Source organism: Pseudophryne corroboree, chromosome 1 (assembly GCF_028390025.1).
Source record: "Pseudophryne corroboree isolate aPseCor3 chromosome 1, aPseCor3.hap2, whole genome shotgun sequence".
Taxonomy (NCBI): Eukaryota; Metazoa; Chordata; class Amphibia; order Anura; family Myobatrachidae; genus Pseudophryne; species Pseudophryne corroboree.
Genome location: NC_086444.1, coordinates 1,129,671,068 through 1,129,683,850, shown reverse-complemented (window position 1 = coordinate 1,129,683,850; position 12,783 = coordinate 1,129,671,068).

The following is a 12,783-nucleotide window of genomic DNA, read 5'->3' as shown; positions in this document are numbered from 1 at the left end:
ATATCGTGCTCAATTGTATAGGCTTGAATGGCCTTTTGCTGCTCCTCCAACCTCTGAAGCATATAGAGGGTTGAATTCCACCTCGTTACCACTTCTTGCTTCAGATGATGGCAGGGCAGGTTCAGTAGTTTTTGGTGGTGCTCCAGTCTTCTGTACGTGGTGCCTGTACGCCGAAAGTGTCCCGCAATTCTTCTGGCCACCGACAGCATCTCTTGCACGCCCCTGTCGTTTTTTTAAATAATTCTGCACCACCAAATTCAAGGTATGTGCAAAACATGGGACGTGCTGGAATTTGCCCATATTTAATGCACACACAATATTGCTGGCGTTGTCCGATGCCACAAATCCACAGGAGAGTCCAATTGGGGTAAGCCATTCCGCGATGATCTTCCTCAGTTGCCGTAAGAGGTTTTCAGCTGTGTGCGTATTCTGGAAAGCGGTGATACAAAGCGTAGCCTGCCTAGGAAAGAGTTGGCGTTTGCGAGATGCTGCTACTGGTGCCGCCGCTGCTGTTCTTGCGGCGGGAGTCCATACATCTACCCAGTGGGCTGTCACAGTCATATAGTCCTGACCCTGCCCTGCTCCACTTGTCCACATGTCCGTGGTTAAGTGGACATTGGGTACAGCTGCATTTTTTAGGACACTGGTGACTCTTTTTCTGAGGTCTGTGTACATTTTCGGTATCGCCTGCCTAGAGAAATGGAACCTAGATGGTATTTGGTACCGGGGACACAGTACCTCCAACAAGTCTCTAGTTGGCTCTGCAGTAATGATGGATACCGGAACCACGTTTCTCACCACCCAGGATGCCAAGGCCTCAGTTATCCGCTTTGCAGTAGGATGACTGCTGTGATATTTCATCTTCCTCGCAAAGGACTGTTGGACAGTCAATTGCTTGGTGGAAGTAGTAAAAGTGGTCTTACGACTTCCCCTCTGGGATGACCATCGACTCCCAGCAGCAACAACAGCAGCGCCAGCAGCAGTAGGCGTTACACGCAAGGATGCATCGGAGGAATCCCAGGCAGGAGAGGAATCGTCAGAATTGCCAGTGACATGGCCTGCAGGACTATTGGCATTCCTGGGGAAGGAGGAAATTGACACTGAGGGAGTTGGTGGGGTGGTTTGCGTGAGCTTGGTTACAAGAGGAAGGGATTTACTGGTCAGTGGACTGCTTCCGCTGTCACCCAAAGTTTTTGAACTTGTCACTGACTTATTATGAATGCGCTGCAGGTGACGTATAAGGGAGGATGTTCCGAGGTGGTTAACGTCCTTACCCCTACTTATTACAGCTTGACAAAGGCAACACACGGCTTGACACCTGTTGTCCGCATTTCTGTTGAAATACTTCCACACCGAAGAGCTGATTTTTTTGGTATTTTCACCAGGCATGTCAGTGGCCATATTCCTCCCACGGACAACAGGTGTCTCCCCGGGTGCCTGACTTAAACAAACCACCTCACCATCAGAATCCTCCTGGTCAATTTCCTCCCCAGCGCCAGCAACACCCATATCCTCCTCATCCTGGTGTACTTCAACACTGACATCTTCAATCTGACTATCAGGAACTGGACTGCGGGTGCTCCTTCCAGCACTTGCAGGGGGCGTGCAAATGGTGGAAGGCGCATGCTCTTCACGTCCAGTGTTGGGAAGGTCAGGCATCGCAACCGACACAATTGGAGTCGGACTCTCCTTGTGGATTTGGGATTTCGAAGAACGCACAGTTCTTTGCGGTGCTACTGCTTTTGCCAGCTTGAGTCTTTTCATTTTTCTAGCGAGAGGCTGAGTGCTTCCATCCTCATGTGAAGCTGAACCACTAGCCATGAACATAGGCCAGGGCCTCAGCCGTTCCTTGCCACTCCGTGTGGTAAATGGCATATTGGCAAGTTTACGCTTCTCCTCCGACAATTTTATTTTAGGTTTTGGAGTCCTTTTTTTACTGATATTTGGTGTTTTGGATTTGACATGCTCTGTACTATGACATTGGGCATCGACCTTGGCAGACGACGTTGCTGGCATTTCATCGTCTCGGCCATGACTAGTGGCAGCAGCTTCAGCACGAGGTGGAAGTGGATCTTGATCTTTCCCTAATTTTGGAACCTCAACATTTTTGTTCTCCATATTTTAATAGGCACAACTAAAAGGCACCTCAGGTAAACAATGGAGATGGATGGATACTAGTATACTTATGGATGGACTGCCGAGTGCCGACACAGAGGTAGCTACAGCCGTGGACTAACGTACTGTGTCTGCTGCTAATATAGACTGGATGATAATGATATGAAATCAATATATATATGTATGTATATATAATATCACTAGTACTGCAGCCGGACAGGTAGATAATATATTTATTAGGTAATGATGACTGATGACGGACCTGCTGGACACTGTCAGCTCAGCAGCACCGCAGACTGCTACAGTAAGCTACTATACTATAGTAGTATGTACAAAGAAGAAAGAAAAAAAAAAACCACGGGTAGGTGGTATACAATTATGGATGGACTGCCGAGTGCCGACACAGAGGTAGCTACAGCCGTGGACTACCGTACTGTGTCTGCTGCTAATATAGACTGGATGATAATGATATGAAATCAATATATATATGTATGTATATATAATATCACTAGTACTGCAGCCGGACAGGTAGATAATATATTTATTAGGTAATGATGACTGATGACGGACCTGCTGGACACTGTCAGCTCAGCAGCACCGCAGACTGCTACAGTAAGCTACTATACTATAGTAGTATGTACAAAGAAGAAAGAAAAAAAAAACCACGGGTAGGTGGTATACAATTATGGATGGACTGCCGAGTGCCGACACAGAGGTAGCTACAGCCGTGGACTAACGTACTGTGTCTGCTGCTAATATAGACTGGATGATAATGATATGAAATCAATATATATATGTATGTATATATAATATCACTAGTACTGCAGCCGGACAGGTAGATAATATATTTATTAGGTAATGATGACTGATGACGGACCTGCTGGACACTGTCAGCTCAGCAGCACCGCAGACTGCTACAGTAAGCTACTATACTATAGTAGTATGTACAAAGAAGAAAGAAAAAAAAACCACGGGTAGGTGGTATACAATTATGGATGGACTGCCGAGTGCCGACACAGAGGTAGCTACAGCCGTGGACTAACATACTGTGTCTGCTGCTAATATAGACTGGATGATAATGATATGAAATCAATATATATATGTATGTATATATAATATCACTAGTACTGCAGCCGGACAGGTAGATAATATATTTATTAGGTAATGATGACTGATGACGGACCTGCTGGACACTGTCAGCTCAGCAGCACCGCAGACTGCTACAGTAAGCTACTATACTATAGTAGTATGTACAAAGAAGAAAGAAAAAAAAAAACCACGGGTAGGTGGTATACAATTATGGATGGACTGCCGAGTGCCGACACAGAGGTAGCTACAGCCGTGGACTACCGTACTGTGTCTGCTGCTAATATAGACTGGATGATAATGATATGAAATCAATATATATATATGTATGTATATATAATATCACTAGTACTGCAGCCGGACAGGTAGATAATATATTTATTAGGTAATGATGACTGATGACGGACCTGCTGGACACTGTCAGCTCAGCAGCACCGCAAACTGCTACAGTAAGCTACTATACTATAGTAGTATGTACAAAGAAGAAAGAGAAAAAAAAACACGGGTAGGTGGTATACAATTATGGATGGACTGCCGAGTGCCGACACAGAGGTAGCTACAGCCGTGGACTAACGTACTGTGTCTGCTGCTAATATAGACTGGATGATAATGATATGAAATCAATATATATATGTATGTATATATAATATCACTAGTACTGCAGCCGGACAGGTAGATAATATATTTATTAGGTAATGATGACTGATGACGGACCTGCTGGACACTGTCAGCTCAGCAGCACCGCAGACTGCTACAGTAAGCTACTATACTATAGTAGTATGTACAAAGAAGAAAGAAAAAAAAAACCACGGGTAGGTGGTATACAATTATGGATGGACTGCCGAGTGCCGACACAGAGGTAGCTACAGCCGTGGACTAACGTACTGTGTCTGCTGCTAATATAGAGTCTAGACTGGATGATAAATTATTGATAATGAGATGAAATCAATATAATATCACTAGTACTGCAGCCGGACAGGTACTATATATATTTATTATGTAATGACTGATGACGGACCTGCTGGACACTGTCAGGTCAGCAGCACCGCAGACTGCTACAGTAAGCTACTATAGTAGTATGTATAAAGAAGAATGAAAAAAAAAAAAACCACGGGTAGGTGGTATACAATATTATATATATATATATATATATTATATACAATTATATATATATATATATATATATATATATATTAAACTGGTGGTGATTGATTATTAAACTGGTGGTCAGGTCACTCACGTTGCAACTTGCAACTAGTACTCCGAGTCCTAAGCAGACAATCACAAAATATATTATTATACTGGTGGTCAGTGTGGTCACAACAATGGCAGTGTGGCACTGACTCTGGCAGCAAAAGTGTGCACTGTACGTTATATGTACTCCTGAGTCCTGCTCTCAGACTCTAACTGCTCCCCACTGTCAGTGTCTCCCCCACAAGTCAGATAATACAATACACTTACAGTCACACTATCTAATCTATATCACTTCAGCAAGTAGTATAGTAGTATAGTAGTACTCCTCCTAATAATGCTCCCCAAAATTACTACTACTGTGTCTCTCTCGTCTCTACTGTGTCTCTCTCTTCTCTAAACGGAGAGGACGCCAGCCACGTCCTCTCCCTATGACTCTCAATGCACGTGTGAAAATGGCGGCGACGCGCGGCTCCTTATATAGAATCCGAGTCTCGCGATAGAATCCGAGCCTCGCGAGAATCCGACAGCGGGATGATGACGTTCGGGCGCGCTCGGGTTAACCGAGCAAGGCGGGAAGATCCGAGTCGCTCGGACCCGTGAAAAAAAACATGAAGTTCGGGCGGGTTCGGATTCAGAGGAACCGAACCCGCTCATCTCTAGTATGTGTCTGACTCCTGGTGTAACTATTGGTAATGATTATGGTGAAGAAAATGTTGGGCGCATCTGATTGGCTGCTTGGATTCACCCTACATGATGCTACTGGGAATTTAGGCTAACGTCACCTATAGCTAAAAAATGATTGTCTGCTACCCACTCAGCAGAGGTTCCTTCACTCGTAGCTGCTAGCTATTTAAACGCATTTAACCGTTGTGGGTTGAGATGGAGATCTTATAAACAAATGAAAACTTATGTGCCTGTAAAATAACACAGTAGGAATTGCAGAGAAAAAGTTAGGGGTGAATGGGGAAATTGGTGACAGTTGAATCTCCACCACTTTATTTATGACAACACGTGACAGTACCATATATAAAAACTGCTCCAAACTCTTTCATTGTCATTTTTTTGGTACCCCACATCGTATTTCTCATATCTATGATGGTAAATGCGATATGGCTGAATTTACAAAAAAAAAGCCAGAGACAGAAGACTTCGTTGGCAAGTGAGTCACCGCCCTCCCTGGCAAGCGGGGAGCCGGTCTGAAGATAGCGGCAACAGGGTAGGGAGCGCAGTACTAACTGCACTCCGGGGCTCAGCGGTACATAGTGCGGCACTGTGAGGGGCGCCCCGAGCCAGCGCCTATACCCTCCACTGGTCAGCAAGCCTGTCAGGGTCCCAGGATCGCTGCCAGCAGAAATCCTCAGCCCAGAATAATATAATGAAAAGCGGGGAGCAGCACCATGTTCTGGGGGCGGAGCTTCTCCTCAGAGCGGACCCAGCAGCGTTCAGCGCCATTTTCCTGCCTGCAGTTCCTGTACAACAGACGCTGACAGGGAGAGCTGTCCCTCCAAGCAACTCCAGCTATCTGGTGCGGTACCATAGGGTTGTAGAAGGGGGGGGGGGGGGGGGCTGTGTAATGTCTGTGTAGTCTATTAAGGTACACAAACAGTGCTGGTAGTTTCATTAGTTCTACCTCAAAAAGCGCTGTGTGTGGGTTGGCTCCAATCTCTGTGTCTCTCTGTGGCATACTTGGGGGGAAACTGTGTCTGACATTTCCGTGTGTGTGTGTGTTTAATATCTCACATGGCCATGTCTAGGGACTCTGTCTCATATGCCGCAGAAGATGTTTCCTCTCAGGAGGGATCCATTCCATGCATGTACACAGGATTGTAGTCCTTGGAATCCAACCAGAATAGGGTCCCATATCTATAATGGTAAATGCGATATGGCTGAATTTACAAAAAAAAAGTGAAAAAAACACAGCAGTGTGCCCTGTGATAATAACGCCAGGTCCAGCTGCCGTAATCACAGGGCAGCACTGCGATAAGCAGCCTTTTGCACAGCTTTCTCTGCCCCTGGCAGAGAAAGCTGTGCGGGGACCAGGCTCCAGTGATCAGCTCTGTGTGTCACAGACACACAAGCTAATCGCCTTTAAAAAAAACAAAAAAATAAAAACATACTTACCTGTCCCAGGAGCCGGGATCGGTGCTCCGGTGAGCGCTGCTGGGCAGCTACTATAATCACAGTGCAGCACTGCGATAAGAAGCATTTTGCACAGCTTTCTCTGCCCCCGGCAGAGAAAGCTGTGCAGGGACCAGGCTCCGGTGATCAGCTCTGTGTGTCACAGACACACAAGCTGATCACCTTTAAAAAATAACAAAAAAAACACATACTTACCAGTCCCAGGAGCCGGTATCGGTGCTCCGGTCAGCGCCGCCGGGCAGTGGGTCCTCCATGTGCTATGCTGTGACCCCTTTGCAGTAAAGTGACGCTGCAAAGCAGCAGCTCACTTACCAACACCGGGGTGTCACAGCAAAGAGGCAGTCTTCTGGAAGCAGTGGACACCGGCTCCTGGGACTGGTAAGTATACATCCGGGGTATGGTGTTCAGCGTGGGGGTAGTTGTGATGGGGAGGGCATCCCGGCGGCGGCATATAGCAACAGACGGCGGCTCATGCGCAGCAGGACATCGGGTGTTTTTCATAAAATTATGCTGTGGAGAGGCATCGCAAGCTCTGTCCTTGCATGCGATAATTGATACATCCAGGGCCGTCTTTACAGCAGTGTAGGCCCCTGGGCAAAGCAATGCACTGGGGCCCTTACCCACCCTGCAGCGGTATGGGTGGGAGGTGCTATCAGCGGCAGCTTTGATGTTCCGGGGATGGTAGGGGGTGTTCTATCTTCTGCTCAGCATGTAGGACCTGGAGCAGTAATTTCTGCTAATTACTCTTTCTCTTACGTCCTAGAGTAGGGGTGGGCAAAATGCGGCCCGCAAACCGATCCTGTCCGGCCCACTGCCTCCCACCAGCGAGCAATGACAAGCGGCCCGAACGGCTGAGCTGCTTGTCATTGCTCTGAGCTGCAGTACCTCCAAGCTGCCGGCGGCGCCTCTCTCCCCTGCTGCGTTGTAGCAGCCTCCTCCTCCTCCCGTCCACAGTGACAACGGCTGGGTTCAGCCGAAAAGGGGCGAAGCTACGTGTCGACGAGGGGGCGGGGCTACACGGGACCTCCGGGGGCGGAGCTACACGGGACAAGAGCCAGACTTGTACAGAACAGATACATCCTTCCTGCCACTGCCAGCCAGCCAGATCAGTAAAGATAATGGGAAAAGTGAGTGAGAGAAAGAAAGGTGGTGTGTGTGTGTGTGTGTGTGTGTGTGTGTGTGTGTGTGTGTGTGTGTGTGTGTGTGTGTGTGTGTGTGTGTGTGTGTGTGTGTGTGTGCGCGCGGGCAGTGGCGTCAGTCTGTTTTTAGGTTTGGGGGAGAGATCTTTAGCTCTCGCTGTACCAACCCCTCCTGTGTTCTGTCACCATGTCACCCCCGTGTTCTGTCACGTATAACCCCCCCGTGTTCTGTCACTGTCACCCCCCCGTGTTCTGTCACCGTGTCACACACCCCGTGTTCTGTCACTGTCACCCCCCCGTGTTCTGTCACTGTCACCCCCCCCGTGTTCTGTCACCGTGTCACCCCCCATGTTCTGTCACCGTGTCACCCCCCGTGTTCTGTCACCATGTCACCCCCCCGTGTTCTGTCACCGTGTCACCCCCACCGTGTTCTGTCACCATGTCACCCCCGTGTTCTGTCACGTATAACCCCCCTGTGTTCTGTCACTGTCACCCCCCCACGTGTTCTGTCACCGTGTCACACCCCCCATGTTCTGTCACTGACCCCCCCCCGTGTTCTGTCACCGTGTTCCCCCCCCCCCCCCGTGTTCTGTCACCGTGTCACACACCCCATGTTCTGTCACTGTCACCCCCCCGTGTTCTGTCACCGTGTCATCCCGCCCATGTTCTGTCACCGTGTCACCCCCCCCGTGTTCTGTCACTGTGTCACAACCCCCGTGTTCTGTCACCGTGTCACACCCCCGTGTTCTGTCACCGTGTCACACCCGTGTTCTGTCACGTATAACCCCCCCATGTTCTGTCACTGTCATGCCCCCCCGTGTTCTGTCACCGTGTCACCCCCCCCATGTTCTGTCACTGTCACCCCCCCGTGTTCTGTCACCGTGTCACACCCCCCGTGTTCTGTCACCGTGTCACACCCCCCCGTGTTCTGTCACCGTGTCACCCCCCCGTGTTCTGTCACCGAGTCACCCCCCCCCGCCCCATGTTCTGTCACCGAGTCACCCCCACCGTGTTCTGTCACTGTGTCACCCCCACCGTGTTCTGTCACCGTGTCACCCCCACCGTGTTCTGTCACCGTGTCACACACCCCGTGTTCTGTCACTGTCACCCCCCCTCCCCGTGTTCTGTCACTGTGTCACACCTTTCCCCAGGGGCCATAAGACACTGGATAATTTGCTTGCTGCACAATAATTATCCTAAATAAAATGTTAATGTGTAAAAGGGGGCTCTACCTGCTGTAATGTGTAAAAGGGGCTCTACCTTCCATACTGTGTAAAAGGGGCTCTATCTGGTGTAATGTGTGTAAGTGGCGCAATTTGAATAATGGAGACTATTGTGCAGCCTAATATGAATCTGTATTATTTTTTGCCCACACCCCTTCCACATGAAGCACGTCCCTATATTTTTGGCAAGTGGGGAGAGCTGCTATTTTGTATGTGGCCCTCGGATACTGACAGGAAATGTCAAGTGGCCCCTCAGCTGAAATAATTGCCCACCCCTGTCCTAGAGGATTAGTACCATGGGGAATAGACGGGTCCACTAGGAGCCACTGGCACTTTAAGAGTTTAAGAGTGTCGGCTGGCTCCTCCCTCTATGCCCCTCCTACCAGACTCAGTTTAGAAAATGTGTCAGGAGGAGCCGGTCCCAGCTAGGGGAGCTCTCCAGAGATTCTCTAGTAAATGTTTTCTTAGAGTTTATTATTTTACAGGGAGGCTGCTAGCAACAGCCTCCCTGCTTCATAGGACTAAGGAGGGAGTAGTGTCCACCCTGCGGGGTCTGAGCCACAATCTCCGTTGACAGGACACTGAGCTCCTGAGGGTGCTGATCGTTAGCTGCTCCAGGCGACCTCTCACTCCCGCAGCATGCTGCCATCCCCTTACAGAGCCAGAAGACTTTGTTGGCGAGTGAGTCACTCACCGCCCTCCCTGGCAAGCGGGGAGCCGGTGTGAAGAAGGGCGGCAACAGGGTAGGGAGCGCAGTACTAACTGCGCTCCGGGCCTCAGCGGTACATAGTGCGGCACTGTGAGGGGCGCCCTGAGCCAGCGCCTATACCCTCCACTGGTCAGCAAGCCTGTCAGGGTCCCAGGATCGCTGCCAGCAGAAATCCTCAGCCCAGCATAATATAATGAAAAGCGGGGAGCAGCACCATGTTCGGGGGGCGGAGCTTCTCCTCAGAGCGGACCCAGCAGCGTTCAGCGCCATTTTCCTGCCTGCAGTTCCTGTACAACAGACGCTGAGAAGGAGAGCTGTCCCTCCAACAAGCAACTCCAGCTATCTTGTGCGGTACCATGGGGTTGTAGAAGGGGGGGGGGGGGCTGTGTAATGTCTGTGTAGTCTATTAAGGTACACAGACAGTGCTGGTAGTTTCATTAGTTCTACCTCAAAAAGCGCTGTGTGTGGGTTGGCTCCAATCTCTGTGTCTCTCTGTGGCATACTTGGGGGGAAACTGTGTCTGACATTTCCGTGTGTGTGTTTAATATCTCACATAGCCATGTCTAGGGACTCTGTCTCATATGCCGCAGAAGATGTTTCCTCTCAGGAGGGATCCATTCTAGGGTAGCCAATACTGAGAATGAAACTCAGGTGTTGAAGAAGTCTATAGCAGTTTGGTCAGGCTCTGTCCCTATTCCTGCAAAATCCCCTAGCATGTTCCCACAGAAACGTAAACTTGCCCAAATTATGCAAGATGACACGAATACCGATTCTGATACTACAGATGGTGATGGGGAGGTGCTGAGGGGGGCGGCATCCCTTGCTAAGGGGGTGCAGCTCATGATTGAGGCCACTAGAGTTGTGTTAAACGTTATTGACACCACACCTGAGCAGGTTGAGGAGGCTTACTTCACTGAGAATAAGAAAGCCTCGCTAACCTTCCCTGCGTCTAAAGAACTAAACGCTATATTTGAAAAATCCTGGGAAAACTTGGAGAAAAAATTCCAGATCCCAAAAAGGGTTCTGGTTGCTTTTCCCTTCCCTGAGGAAGATAGGAAAAAATGGGAAAACCCACCCACTGTGGACGCATCTGTCTCCAGACTGTCTAAAAAGGTGGTTTTACCTGTCCCTGGATCTACAGTGTTAAAAGAACCGGCTGATCGTAAGATTGACACTACGCTCAAATACATTTACACTGCTTCAGGAGTGGCATTAAGGCCTACAATTGCCTGTGCATGGATTTCTAAAGCCATAGTAAAGTGGTCAGGCACATTACTAGAGGATTTGGATTCAATGGTTAGAAGTGACATTGAATTGTTTTTACGTAACATACAGGATTCTGGGTGGTTCATGGTGGAATCCATGAAGGACCTGGGTACCTGACTGCACGGATATCTTCCATGTCTGTCTCAGCTCGCAGGGGACTCTGGCTACGCCAATGCTCTGCAGACGCGGAATCTAGGACAAGTGTGGAGAACCTACCCTACACAGGTCAGGCTCTATTTGGGGAAGCGTTGGATGCGTGGATTTCCACGGCAACCGTGGGTAAGTCACCTTTCCTTCCCTCTGCTACACCTTGTATGAAGAAACCATTTTCTTCAGCTGCGCCGCAGTCCTTTCGGACCGCTAAGGCAAAAAAGTCCAAGCCTCCTATCACTATCTTTAGAGGTGGTCGGGCAAAATCCAAAAAGCCTGCACCCTCAGGCTCCCAAGACCAGAGACCTGCTTCTGGTTCCTCAAAATCCTCAGCATGATGGTGGACCTCAAAGCCTGGAGGATGGGCTGGTGGGTGCGAGACTCAGACGTTTCACACACATCTGGGTGTCATCCGGCCTGGATCCCTGGGTACAGGATATTGTGTCCCAGGGGTACAGACTGGAGTTTCAAGAAATCTCGCCTCACCGATTCTTCAAATCAGGATTGCCAGCCTCGCTGACAGACATGGCTATCCTACAGGAATCCATCCTAAAATTGTAAAGGTCACAGGTCATTGTCCTAGTTCCACCTCATATGCAAAACAAGGGTTACTATTTAAACCTTTTCGTGGTACCAAAACCGGATGGTTCGGTCAGACCAATTTTGAACTTGAAATCATTGAACCCTTACCTTAGGGTGTTCAAATTCAAAATGTAGTCTCTCAGAGCAGTGATTTCAGGTCTGGAGGAGGGAGAGTTTCTGGTTTCCCTGGATATCAAGGATGCGTACCTCCACATTCAGATTTGGCCGCCTCACCAGGCTTATCTCAGATTTGTACTGTTAGATAGTCACTATCAATTCCAGGCACTGCCATTCGGCCTCTCCACAGCACCGAGGGTGTTCACCAAGGTGATGGCAGAGATGGGTTCTCCTCCGCAGACAGGGAATGAACATAATCCCATATCTGGACGATCTGCTGATAAAGGCATCGTCCAGGGAGAGGATGTTGCAGTCCATTGTTCTCACGATTCATCTGCTCAGGGTACACAGTTGTATCCTGAATCTTCCAAAAACACATTTGGAGCCAACCAGGAGATTGTCTTTTCTGGGAATGATCCTCGACACGGAAGTGTAGAGAGTGTTTCTCCTGGAGGAGAAAGCATTGGTGATACAAACAATGGTCCGGGATGTCCTGAAGCCAGCTCGGGTGTCGGTTCATCAGTGCATTCGTCTTCTGGGGAAGATGGTGGCCTCTTACGAGGCTCTACAGTACGGAAGGTTTCATACTTGGCCCTTCCAACTAAATCTCCTGGACAAGTGGCCGGGATCTCATCTACACATGCACCAGAGAATACGTCTGTCGGCGAAAGCCAGGATTTCACTCCTCTGGTGGATGCAACTACCTCACCTTCTGGAGGGCCGCAGGTTCGGGATTCAGGACTGGGTCCTTCTAACCACAGATGCAAGTCTCCAGGGCTGGGGTGCAGCCACTCAGAGGGAAAACTTCCAAGGAAGGTGGTCAAGCCTGGAATCCAGCCTTCCAATAAACATTCTGGAACTAAGAGCTGCCTGCAATGGTCTTTTCCAAACGGCCCATCTTCTGCGAGATCGATTCAAGTGCAGTCGGACAATGTAAGGACAGTGGCTTAAATAAACCGACAGGGCGGAACGAAGAGCAGAGCTGCAATGTCAGAGGTAACAAGAATCATCCTCTGGGCAGAAAAACACGCGTTGGTGCTGTCAGCAATCTTCATTCCGGGAG